Source organism: Notamacropus eugenii, chromosome 6, assembly GCF_028372415.1.
Source record: "Notamacropus eugenii isolate mMacEug1 chromosome 6, mMacEug1.pri_v2, whole genome shotgun sequence".
In the NCBI taxonomy this organism is placed as follows: domain Eukaryota; kingdom Metazoa; phylum Chordata; class Mammalia; order Diprotodontia; family Macropodidae; genus Notamacropus; species Notamacropus eugenii.
Genome location: NC_092877.1, coordinates 371,663,772 through 371,677,781, shown reverse-complemented (window position 1 = coordinate 371,677,781; position 14,010 = coordinate 371,663,772). Strand labels below are relative to the sequence as shown.

At 35.5% G+C, this 14,010-nt stretch overlaps 1 protein-coding gene and 1 pseudogene across 1 annotated transcript in view; one reads left to right on the top strand and one right to left on the bottom strand.

Moving 5' to 3' along the window:
* The window catches only part of LOC140510235 (ephrin type-A receptor 6-like), a 331,776-nt gene that overhangs the window by 190,148 nt on the left and 127,618 nt on the right, over positions 1–14,010 (bottom strand). The window lies entirely within an intron of this gene.
* On the top strand, positions 1,595–2,180 carry LOC140511806 (jupiter microtubule associated homolog 2 pseudogene; annotated as a pseudogene).

Here is a 14,010-nt window from a genome sequence, read left to right as displayed (position 1 = left end):
TTTTAGGACAAAGAAATATGGAAACATTATGAAAATTCCAAGCATCTATAACACTAGTTTATTTAAGTAGTAAAAGGAAAAAAAATGTGCATTCTTTTTTTTTTCCTGCAAGAAATTGATTAGTTTACCTCATTCATTTTCTGCCCAAGAAACACTGCAATAAGCAACTGACTAACAATGGCAAGATTCATCAAGCATAGTCTCATGGAGGCTACTGCATTATATTCCAATACTTCACCCAGAGTTCTCAGTCTCTAAGGAATTAGTTTATCATAAGCAGTAAACATAATTCTTGCATGTTTGAAATGCAAAATTCTCTTTTTATAATTCAAAACCATTTATAATCTACCTGTTTAAAATTGTCCTGATCTTCCCACATCTTCAACCCCCATGTACTCATCAATTCAATGACATTAGCTTCTTTGTTGCTTGTCAGTAAGACTCTCCATTACCTGATTCTGCTCATAGTCAATGAATATCCCCTAATTTCTGAAATTCTCCTACTCCTGAACACCATATCTTGGATTTCCTGCCCTTCTTCAAGTCTCAGTTAAAATCTAACTCTCTAAAAGAAAGAATGTGTGTGTATGTGTGTGTATACATACAAGCATGTGCATATATGTACACACACATATATACATATATGTGTGTGTGTATACACACACACACACACACACACACATATATATATATGTATATATATATATATATATATATATATATATATATATACATATATATATATATATAGTTTATACATTAACCTCCTTGAGGACAGGAATTGAATTTTGCCTTTCTAATTCCCAGCTCTTAGTATTGCCCCAAGAACATAGTAGGCAATTGAGAAATTTGAATTTCTGATACCTAACTGAGATATACAGGTAACCATGGGGGCCTCAAATTTCATGCTTAATGAGAACAAACTCTAGCAGATCCAATTCAGTAGGAAAGGTTTTAAGTATGAGACACGCAACAGGTCATCCCACTACCAGACTTTTGGAAAGGCTGTTCAATATCCCCACCATCAGGAAAGCCATGTGGTAGAGTAGAGAAAAGACTGAGTGGATTTTGAAACAAGAAAACAATGAAATTCTTGGTTCTTTTACTTCCTTTCTGTGTGATATTTGGCAAGACATTTTATATTTTTAATCCCCAGTTTCTTTATTTCTTAAATGAAGTGGAAATCTATTTAACCTCAAGCCTGAGATTACTTGGCTACCTAAGAGGAAGCCCACTTAGGAAACAGAATTTCAGATCTAAAGATTCTTTGGTGAGTGAGTACAAGAATAACTTAAGGCATTTTAACTACTATTTAGGAACATTTATCTTAATATTTAGCCTTGTAACTTGCTTGCTCTTTATTGTAAGGATATATTTCAACTTAACACTGAATACAATTTATCTAAAAGCAGACCACTCTTCTCTTTTTTAGTAGTATAATCCCTTTTTAAAATAAAGTTTTATTTATTTTGAATAATCAAACATTTTTAATCCTCCTGGAGGAAGGAAAACATTGGTAGCAAATAAGAAAAACTGAGGGGAAACCGTGCTGGTCTGCAGTGCGAGAGGAGTGCTGCTGCCACTGCATCTGCCAACATGTTCCAGGGGCGGGAGAACAAGGGGGGCAAGCCAAGCTCCAGGGTAATAAAACCCCCTGGAGGAGACTCAGGCAATCTCTTTGGAACTAGAGAAGAAGTTATTCCTTCAAGCAGATCAAATGAAGGGCATCTAATATCTCTGGAGCCTCCGAGGAATCTCAGAATACTCTCAAAAGGTCACATCCTCCAGGAGGCAAAGAAATTGGTATCTTTGAAGAGTTTACTCCTGTGCAGGCTTGATATCGTTTGAATCCCCCAGTGGGAAGACCAGTGACATCTTTGGGTCTCCAGTCACCATTACTGCACCCTTAGCACACCCAAACAAGCGCAAGGATCATATTGTCTTATATGAAGGTGAGGACACAAAATTGCAACTCAAAGCTACAGAGAATACACAATCTTCAAGAGAAGGACATGATGAGAAATGTGACAAAGGAAAGGAGGAACAAGCCAAGGAAATTGAGTCTAAACTCAAGATTGACAACCATGAGCCCAGATTCGGCCCCAGGCCTCACTCCCACAATAAAGTCCTTAATCCACCAGGTGGCAAATCCAGCATCTCTTTCTACTAAAGGAAACTAATACCAGTATCTTCAGACTAGAATCTCTTCTTTTAAGGTGTCAAGGTTTATAGTTTCTAATTAGTACAAGTTGAAACGGGGCAGGGAGGGATTGATGATTTATGTGAAGATTTTCATGTAGCTTGCTGCTCAAACTTGGCTTCTAGAAACAGCTAGGGCTACACAAGACCAGGGGATACATAGCCTTTCAGGGAACAGAGAAAACAAATCTTGTGGGATCAGTAAGGCATTCCCTAGGTTTACATCTAAGATTTAGTTTGAAATATGAGAAACTTTGATGGAGTGAAAGAAAATGGGGAAAAGAGTAAGATCTTAATGGGTACTAGGAACATCTTTGTTTTGGTGGGCAAATGTACATCTAGGGATGGTCCTGTGGGCAGTAGCCATTGATGGGATCACTAGGGGACTAAAAACCCATGTGAATGATTGTTGGACAGCTGTCCAAGGAATGCTCCCCCTCCCTTATCTGGTAAAGGGATACAACTTGTGTTTTAGAAGGGTAATACATCATTTTGCTCTCAGAGCCTTTAAATTATGCAATGATGATACAGGACATTTACCATTTAGCACTGCTAATATTTAAGAAAACGGGTGTTAAATCTGTTTGCGTCCTCTTAAGTTTACCTCCACGATGCATTGTTCTGCAGACATCCTGTGAGGTTTTTCGTCCTCTTTCTCACAAATGCCAGAGAAAGATCCACTAAGCTGCAACTTGAAAGGGGGTATTGGACTTGATTTGACCTCCTGCAAGTGTTAGCCAATTTTCCTTTTCCCTTATTTGTAGACCTGTTCTTAATGTTCTTAATTTTTGCACCCAGATCTTCCAGGGACATCTGTACCTTCTGTCATCTAGAAGCCCTTTGTGTGATCTTAGTTCAAAAGGCCTACCTTATATAATACAGTAAGCTGGTTCTCTTACTAATCTATTTTTAAAATGAATAATTTCTCCCTGCCACTCGCATAAGCCTTAAATACTTTTGACTGCCTCTGCAATTCATCAGTGACATGAACATACTACTTTCACAAACCATACTTCTTTTCTAAAGGAAGGCATGGGGCCTTCCAGTCTTTTGTAAAGGCCTTATTAACCTATTTGATTTCCTTCTGATATTTTGGTTATTCACATTTTTCTAAGACTTTTTTTTACTCTAATCAGTTGATGCGGGAGGAGAGCAAATCTTTAGTTCTTCAAAATAAACATTTTGGACAATATTTAAAAAGGCATTTTTAATTCTGTTCAAATACCAGCTTCACAAACTGCTGATAACTTTGAACCATGTATGACACCTTAATTACGTAGGTACACTAAAGAGTAAACAGAAAATTCCCTTGTATGAATGATACTCATTTTGGTGAATCTGTACAATCTTCTGCCCAGTGAAACTAGAATTAACTAGATTTATTAAAATGGATAAAATATGAGTTTTTTCAAGTGGAGATAATAGACTACAATTTTCTTGAGGCTATTCTAATCACATTAACTATAGAATCATGTCCCTTCAATCCATTTAGGGAAATGTTCCTCAGTCAGTCTAAATAACACTACATTTTACAATTCCATACCTCTTGCATTTTGGAACATCTGTTATTACCGTGCAAGTAGACCAGATGGGGTTTCATGATGGATATCTACAAGATGAGCAGCAAATTCTGGAAATATTGTTCTACTTAGAATTTTTAGCAAACTCATACCTTGTGTTAATATGCACCCATTGTCCACAATATTTAAGTGCCTGTTCGAAATTGCTGTTAAACACTTCTTATTTGGCTAATTAAGAGGAACTGGCATATGGGATTTGTTAGCTAAAGATTTTACGTCTTGAGGATTCCCTGATGATTTTGGAAATTGCTTTATAGCCAAGATAAGCCTGTTGCATCCTATGAGTTTGTAAAGTACACACAATGCCCAATTTAACTAACAGTGATGGTACACGGAAGAAATAAAACAAATGGAAAAAAAGTGACAAAAACAAAAATAAAATAATACATAACAAAAGAGAAAATAGTCTGCTTGATTCTGCATTCTGATTCTCTAGTTCTTTCTCTGGATGTGAATGCATTTTCCATCAAGGATCCTTTGGAAATGTTTTATGTCCTTGAATAGCTGTGAAGGGTTAAGTCTATCAGAAATAGCCCTAGAACATGATGGCTGTTACTGGTTCTGCTCATTTCACTCAGCATCAGTTCATATAAGTCTTTCTAAGTGTTTCTAATAACCACATGTTTATTATTTCATATAGCACAATAATATTCCATTACATTCATATACCATGACTTGTTAAGCCATTCCCTAATTGATGGGCATCCCCTTGATTTCCACCACAAAGAAAACTGGTATAAATAATTTTCTACATGTGGGTCCTTTTACCATTTTTATGATCTTTTTGGGATTCAGTCCTAGAAATGATATTACTTGGTAAAAGGGTATGCACATTTTTATAATTCTTTAGGCAGAGTTCCAAATTGCTTTCCAGCATAGGTGGATCAACTTACAGCCCCACCAATAATGAATTACTTCTCCAACTCTCCCACATCTTCTCCAACATTTGTCATTTTCGTGTATGTCATGTAGCCCAATCTGACAGGTGTGATGTGATACCTCAGAGTTGTTTTGATTTTCATCTCTCTAATCAATGGTGATTTAAACAATTTTTCTATGACTATAGATAGCTTTACTTTGTTCCTCTGATAACTGCCTATTCATTTCCTTTGACCATTTATCAATTGATGAATAATTTGTATTCTTGTAAATTCGACTCAGTTATATTTTAGAAATGAGGCCTTCATCCCAGATACTAGTTACAAAAATTCCCGGTTTTCTGCTTCCCTCCTAATCTTGGTTGCAGTGGCTTTGTTTGTGCAAAACCTTTTCAATGTAATGTAATCAAAATTATCCATTTTTCATTTTATAGTATTTTCTGTCTCTTATTTGATCATAAATTTCTCCATTCTTCATAAATCTGACAAGTAAACTAGTCCATGCTTCACTAATTGGTCTATGGTATCATACTTTATATCTCGATCATGTCCCCATTTGGACTTTATTCTGATGTACGATTTCAGGAATTGGTTTATGCGTAGTTTCCATCAAAATATTATCCAGTTTCCCTAATAGGTATTGTCAAACAATGAGTTCTTATCCCAAAGGCTTGTGCCCTTAAGTTTATCAAAGAGTAGACTGCTATATTCTTTGACTACTATGGCTTGTGTACATAACCTATTCCACTGATCTAATCCCTCAATTTATTAGCCAATACCAACTGGTTTTGATGATTGCTGCTTAACAATACAGCTTGAGATCTGGTATGGCAAGGATGCCATCCTTAGCATTTTTTTTTCATTAATTCCCTTGATGTTTTGAAACTTTTGTTACTCCAGATGAATTTTGATATTATTTTTCTAGGTCTATAAAATAATTATTTGATAGTTTGATTGGTATGTAACTGAATAAGTAAATTAATTTACATAGAATTATCATTTTTATTACATTAACTTGTCCTACTTGAGCAATTGATTTTTTCCAAGTACTTAAATCTGACTTCATTTGTGCAAAAAGTGTTTTGTAATTGTGTTCATATAATCCTGGGTTTGTTTTGGCTGGCAGAAACTCCAATATTTTAAAGTGTCTACTGTAACTTTAAAAGGGGTTTCTCTAATCAATAGTGAGTTAGAGCATTTTAATATAACTTTATATGGCTTTATTTTCTTCTTCTGAAAACTGATTGTTCATATCTTGTGACAATTCATAAATTGGAGAATGACTTGCATTCTTGTGAATTTGCCTCAGTTCTCTATATATATATTAGAAATGAGGCCTTTATAACACACATTAGTGAAAAAAATTATTTCCCAGTATTCTGCTTCCCTCCTAATCTTGGTTGCATTGTCTTTGTTTGTGAAAAATCTTTTCAATTTAATGTAATCAAAATTACCATTTTGAATTTCATAATGTTATCTATCTCAAGTTTGATAATAAATTTCTGCATTCTCCATAAATCTCACAAATAGACTATTCCTTGATCCCCTAATTTGTTTATAGTATCAGTCTTTATACACAAGTCATGTAACCATTTGGACTTTATTCTGGTATACGGCGTCAGTCAATGGTATATGCCCAGTTTTCACCACACAAATTTGCAGTTTTCTCACCAGTTTTTATCAAACAGTGAGTACTTATGGCAGAAACTGGGGTTCTTGGGATTATCAAAGAGTAGGCTGCTATAATAATTGACTACTGTCTTGTAAACCTAAATTATGCCACTGATGTAACCATGTATTTCTTAGCCAGTAGTCAATGGTTTTGATAGTTGCTGCTTTACAATACAATTTGAGAAGTGGTAGGGCTAGGCCACTTCTTTACCATTTCTTTTCATTAGTTCCCTTTATATTCTGAACCTTTTATTATTCCAGATGACTTTTCTCAATTATCTGGTAGTTTGATTAATATGGCATTGAAAGTAAATAAATTTAGGTAAAATTGTGATTTTTATTATATTGGCTCAGTCCACCCATGAACAACTGATGTTTTTCCAATTACTTAGATCTAACTTTATTTGTGCGAAAAGTGTTTTGTAATTGTGATCATATAATTCCTGGGTTTATTTTATGAGGTACACTCTCAAACATTTTATAAAGTCTATAGTAACTAAATGTGACTGCTCTTTATTTCTCTTTCTGTAGGGAATTGTTCGCAACACACAGAAATGTTGATAATTTTTGTGGGTTTATTTTGTATCCTGCAACTTTGCTAATGTTATTTATTATTTCAAGTAATTTTTAAATTGATTCTCTAGGATTCTAGAAGTATATCATAATGTTGTCTGTACAGAGTGATAATTTAGTTTCTTTTTGACTATTTCACTTCTTTTTCTTCTCTTATTGTTAAGCTAACATTTCTGTGTGTTCATCTTTTGTTGCCAAAGAAGATCATGCCATCAGAGAAATAATGACATGACTTGCACTTGACTTTGTTTTGAGTGAGGGAGGGCTGTGCAGGTCACCAGCCTCACTTCTCCTCCAGAGCCATCTGAATTCCAGTGACCAGATATTCATCAGGATGACTGGAAATGACCCAGGATGGAGCAGTTGGGATTAAGTGACTTGCCCAAGGTCACACAGCTAGTGAGTGTCAAGTGTTTGAGGTGAGATTTGAACTCAGGTCCTCTTGACTCCTGCACTGGTGCTCTACCTACTGCACCACCTAGCTGCCCTTAAGCTAATATTTCTAGTATCATATTGAACAATTGTATGAAAATGGACACCACTGTTTCACCACCAATCTTACTGGAAATGCATCCAGCTTAACATCATTACATGTAGTGCCTGCTAATGGTTTTAGGTAGTTATTGCTTATTGTTTTAAGGAAGGTTCCATTTATTCCTATGCTCCCCAGTTTTTTCAATAGGAATGGGTGTTGTATTTTGTCAAATGATTTTTTTTTTTTTTGCATCTATTGAGATAATCATACGATTTGTGTTCTTTTTCTTGTTGGTATGATGAATAATGTTGACAGCTTTCCGAATACTGAGCCAGCCCTGCAATCCTGGTATAAATCATACATGATCATAGTGTATCATTCTTGTGATAAGTTGCTGTAATCTTTTAGCTAATATCTTTTTTTTTTTTTGCATTTTTGCATCTATGGTCATTAGGGTAATTGGTCCATAATTTGCTTCCTCTGTTTTGGCTCTTCCTGGTTTAGATATCAGAACCATATCTGCATCATGGAAAGAATTTGGTAAGACTCCTTCTTTGCTAATTTTTCCCAAATAATCTATATAATATTGAAATTAATAGTTCTATAAATGTATCATAGAATTCATTTGTGAATCAATCTGACCCTGGAGATTTTTTCCTAGGAAGTTCATTGGTTACTTGTTCAAATTCTTTTTTCTGAGATGAGGTTACTGAAGTATTTTGTTTCCTTTTGTATTCATTTGGGCAATTTGTATTTTTTAAAAATATTCATCCATTTCACTTAGATTGTCAAATTTATGGGCCTACATTTGGAAAAAGTAATCTCTAATTATTGTTTGAATTTTTTATTAATTGGAAGTGAGTTTCCCCCTTTTCATTTTTGATATTTGTGATTTTGTTTTCTTCTTTCTTTTTTTGACCAAATTGATCAAAGGTTTACCAATTTTATTGTCTTCCAAAAACCAACTCTTAGGTTTTTTTTTATTAGTTCAATAGTTCTTTTAATTTCAATTTCTTTAATCTCTCCTTTGGTTATAAAGGTTTTTAATTTTGTATTTAATTGGGGGTTTTTAATTTGTTTTTTTTCTAGCTTTTTCAGTTGCATGCCCAATTCATTGATTTCCTCTTTCTCTGTTTTATTCATGTAAGCATTCAGAGATATAAAACTTTCTCTAAGAAATGATTTTGCTGCATCCCACAGGTTTTGGTAGATTGCTTCATTATTGTCATTCTTTTGAATTAAGTTATTGATTGCTTCTATGATTTTTTATTTGACCTATTTATTCTTTAGGATAAGATTATTTAGTTTCCAGTTAATTCGTGTTCTATTTTTCCATGGTCCTTTTTTTCCACATAATTTTTATTGCCTTGTGATTTGAAAAGGAAGCATTGATTATCTCTGTCTTCCTGCACTGCATTGAGAGGTTTTTATGCTCTAGTACATGTTAAAATTTTGTGTATGTGCCATATACCACTGAGAGAAAAGGTATATTTCTTTCTATCTCCATTCAACCAAGAACCAATTTACTTAATTCTCTTGGATTCTTTAAGTATATCATCACATTGTCTGCAAAGAATGATAACTTAGTTTCTTCTTTGCCTATTTTAATTCCTTCAATTTCTTTTCCTTGTCTTATTATTAGACTCTTCCAAGAATGCTTTTTGACCTTGATACAAGTTCACACTCCACTTTGACTTTCAGATGTGGGTACATTGTCAAGGCAGTCCTCTTCTGAATTTGTATTTTGGTCTTCTAGGTCCACATCATAAGATTCTATAGTCGTTGGTTTCCTGATTTCCTTCTTGCTTAGGTGATTGCCTTTTTCCTGGATTTTCAAGTAGATCTCTGCTTCTGTGGCACAGACGATTCCATCCCATATTTCTTGTGCTGAGAACATGAGTTCTAATTAGTGACTTTGTGTCTTGTGACCTCTAGTTCTTCACGTAGAAAATATATAATGCTGCAGCTTACCTGGTGCTGAGCTGGCGGGTATATGCCAAGGTTGAGGCTAGGTGAAGCATTTCAGTGTTTCTTTGGGGCTGCACTGAAGTTTCTGGCATAAGGTGGAGGAGGGGTCTGGTTGCAGGTGTTATCCTCCTCCCCTAGGGCTGAGCTAGAGCACAGGCTCAGCAGCTGGTGAGCCCCGCTCTGTGCTGTATTTACACCATTCTCTTGGCTGTGTTAAAGCATGCCTGGGTTCTTATTTTTGGCATTTACATTTTCCACCCTCCTTGAACTCAAAATCTCCTTCCAATGCAATGATTTGGGGCTGACTGTGATACCTCCAGTCCTGCACTGCTCCCCTTCAGCCACAGCAAGAAGTACTCTTCTCGACGATCTCCCTAGCCTCCCAAGCTGAGAGATTGTTGTGCCTCTTCTGCTGATTCCACTATTCCAGGATATTTCCTGGGGAAATATTCTCTGGGTTTTTCCAAGGCAAAAAGGGGAGGAGGAGAGCTCTTACACTTTACTCTGCCATCTTGGCTCCTGAAAGTTTAAATAGATGACTTTCAAACATTTAATCTTTGGTTTGATAATCTCAGGAGTGACTGATGCTGTTACCCAATATCCTGCTCTTCTCCCTCACTTAATTCCACTGGACTTCTGTCCTGTGCTGATATTTTTGAGAATTCACACTGTTGCTTCTGCTTCAGTCTGTTTCAGGGCTGTTTCCACTCAACTTGACTATGGTGGAGTCTGAACTAGTGCAATCTGTGCTCTCTGTGCTCCCCCAACCCTGTATAACAGATCCTTCCCAAAGTCTTTCATGAGCTGTCCTGAGATGGAAATATGCAACACTGTCTCCTAGTGGATTCTACAACTCTAAAATTTGTTCAGATTCACCTTTTAGAGGTATCTGAAAGAATTTGTGGTAGGGCTTATGTTCGTCCCTGCTTTCACTGTGCCATCTAGGTCATATATCTTTTAAAATCACTTCTGCTTCCCTTAATTCTGCTTTTATACACATTTTTCTCCTTATTAGATTTTCAGACCTTTTTAGTCATTTGAGTTAATCTTTTTTAAGGTGCTATTTTCAGCATTTTGGGGGTTCTCCTTTAGGAAGCTGTTGATTTATTTTTCATGATTCTTTACATTATTGTCATTTCTCTACTAGTTTTTCCTCTATTTCTCTTGTTTGATTTTCAAAATCCTTTTAAAACATTTTCATGCTCTGACACCAATTCATATTTTTCTTGGAAGCTTTGGAGGTAGGTGCTTTGACTTTGTTGTCTTCTGGTTGTATTTATTGATCTCCCTTGTCACCAAAGTAAGAGTCTATAGTCCGATTTTTTCCTGCTGTTTTCTCATTTTCCCAGCCAACTTTTTGACTTTTTAGCTCTTTGTTAAATTAGGACTCTTCTTCCAGAGTAAAGATGCACTGTCCCAAGATTAAGTGGTTTTGTGCAGCTGTTTTCAGAGATATACCAAGAGACCTGTAAACTTTCAGTTCTTCCATATGGTATGAGCCAAAAAGAGATGTTTACTTCTCTCCTAGTCTATGCTCTGGTCTGTAAATGACCACAAGCACTCATCCTGGCCCCAGGATAGCCATCTAGGACTGTCACCCAGAAGTAAGGGCAAAGTAAGAGAATCCTGTCTCAGTGTCAGCAAGGAGATCCCTGCAATCCCTCTCTGATAAGCTATTCCATCTCTGCACTGTCTGTAGGCTGAGTGCTCTGGAAGCAGTGGCTCCCCTGCCTCTGTGGCCACTGGGTCACAACCATGCTCCTTTCTCACCCAGCTCCCACACATTTTACCTACTGACCGTCTAAGTTGTTTTTGGCATTTTGGGGTTGAGAAGTCTGGAACCTGTCATAGCGATCAATGATTCAGTCCCCTGAGGCCTGCTCTGGATTTGCTGGAGCCAGGTCTGTGCTGGCATGTACACTGTAATGTGCTCTCTTAGAGTCATGCAACAGACTTTTCCTGTCAATCTTCCAGATTGTCTTGGGCTAGACATTTGTTTCACTCTGTCATTTCGTGGGTTCTGCTGCTCTAGAATTTGTTTAGAGCAGTTTTTACAGATATTTTTACAGGGGTTGGGGGAGAGCTCAAAGAAATCCCTGCTTTCACTCTGCCATCTTGGCCCTGCCCCCCCACTCTCTTCTTTAGACAAAGTAAGAGAAAAAAAAGTGGCCAATTATCTCCCCCTTTCCCATTTTTATTACTGATCAACATAATCATTTATAATCAGTGCCATGTACTTTACATGTTCTCATGTCAAATATTATATTTTATTATGCTTTATTTCCAAAGGGATGCTTCCCAATGACTCTTAGAGGAGAACTCTAATTTCCGAAGTTATCTCCAAATCACCTTTATTAAGGATTGTTCCAAAAAGGTTTCTTTTATACAATGATTGCCATCTATTTGGTTTCTGTTCTGGTCAGCTTTGACTCCAGAGAATTCTCATTTACACTATCCTTATGTTTTGGGGACCATCTTATTTTGGAAGCAAATAGTCTTTAATTCACTTAACATATTAATTTTCATCATTGTGTATTGTCTTCTGCAGAGATTTGTAAAGATATATTTCTAATTCTTACAGATATCAAGAGAAACTGTGTAATAGTAAACTATTGTTTTTCCAAACTAAGCAGCTCCAATGCAAATAATCTTTCCCTTGAGGGATTTGTTTGCAAGAGTTATTTTTTTCCTACTCTTTGTTATATGATATCCACTTTTGAAAAAAAATATCTCCGTGGTCTGTCCATACTATGTGGCTGATGCTGTGTACTGCGGGAAAATTTTTCCATGGTTTAACTTTAATTCTTTTCATTATCATCCTATTCTTACATGTTATTAATCATAACAATTCATCATTAAGTGTGAATGAACTTCCATGAAAGATTTACCAAACTGTTCAAGATAATGATCCATGATAATTCCAAAAACAATCATGATGAATAATGCTATCCACCCCTAGGGGGAGGACAAACTCTGAATACAAATTAAAACATACTTTTAAAACCTTATTTTATTTTGCTTGTGTTTTCTTTTGCACATGACTAATATGGAAATATATCACTAAGAACACACAAAAGTTGTCACATGTTACATCATATTCCATCTAATCATTAGTTAAGAAATGAATATAGGTCTTAGAGCTTGCTATACTTTTCTTCAGGAAATTTGGAAATTTCATTGCCACTTTCTAGTTATGGGTCAGATTTTCAGGGTAGATAGGAGTACTTGTAGGGACAAGGGAAAAGGGCCCTATGTGGGTGCCAGCTCAAGAGAGGAAAGGAGTTGTAATCACCAGAGAGTGGGGGTTCTACTTTGATACAGACAAAAACTCAGGCCAAGAAAGCAGTGACCACAACTCTTGCTGAATCACATCAGTGCAATAGCACTGAAATCATGCAGAACCCAAGAATTAGCAGTGAAAACAATAGAACAACAACAACAACAACAAAAAGCCTGAATCTTCAGAAAGTGATTTAACTAAACTCAGTTGAGCAGAATCCAGTGCTAACAAATAATCTGAGGTCAAGTAACAGGTTGGAAAATGAATGAAATAAAACAACAATAAAGGAAACTGATCATTTACTCTGGTGAGAGGGAAGCTCAAGGTACAAACTCTGAAGGACATAAGGACATGAATATATCTACAAAAAAAATCTCAGAGAAAAATGAACTAGGGACAACAAATTACTAGAAAAGTTAAAGAAATAAATACAGGTGCATTCTTAAAAATCAAATAAGCGTGACAGATGAAAAAATGGGAAAAGAAAGGGAAACAGTGCGAAAAATGTAAAAAGAGAATCAAAGATGCACAAAACCTCATGGAAGAAAATAATTCCTTAAAATTAGAATTGGTAAGGTGGAAACTAATGATTCCATCAAATAACAATAAATGCAAAAAAAAGGCAAAAAATGAATTAAATTTGAAATATCTTATTGGAAAAATGACTAGAAAAATAGAGAAAGGAGAGATATTTTACATTTGGTCAAACAGTTGGAGGCCATGTTTGTTGATTTTTTTATTTCTCTGTATTTTCTCTGAAGTTCAGAGTGCTGATTTTTTCCCCTTAACTAGGTGAATGATATGTATATGCTTGATTAAAGGAGATTGTTAACCCCTCAAGACTTGCTTTTCCTTTTGGAAAAATAGTTCAAAGATCTTGTGATAGCAGGCCCCTCTATGTTTGTGGTGGTGCTTACTGTTACAGGTGTGAATAAGGAACTGGCTTAATATCAGGAAAACTATAATTATAATTATTCATACTCAAAACAAAAATGACAAAAATCACGATCATTTTGATATATGCAGAAAAGACCTTTTGAGAAAATAAAACAATATTCCTATATACAACACTAGAAAGGATAGGAATAAATGAAACCTTTTTAAAATTATAAGTACTATCTAGCTAAAACCCAGATCAAGCATTAGTTACAATTGGGATAAACTTGAAGCCTTCCCAATAAGACCATGAGTGAAATAAGGATTTCCATTATAATCATTATTATCTAATATTGTATTAGAAATGCTAGCTATAGCAATAAGACAAGAAAAAGAAATGGAAAGAATAAAAATAGACAATGAAGAAAAAATTTTCACTCTGCAGATAATTTCATGGTAAATCTTAAACTGGTAAAACCATCAATAATGGGAGGAAATTACAATAGGAGA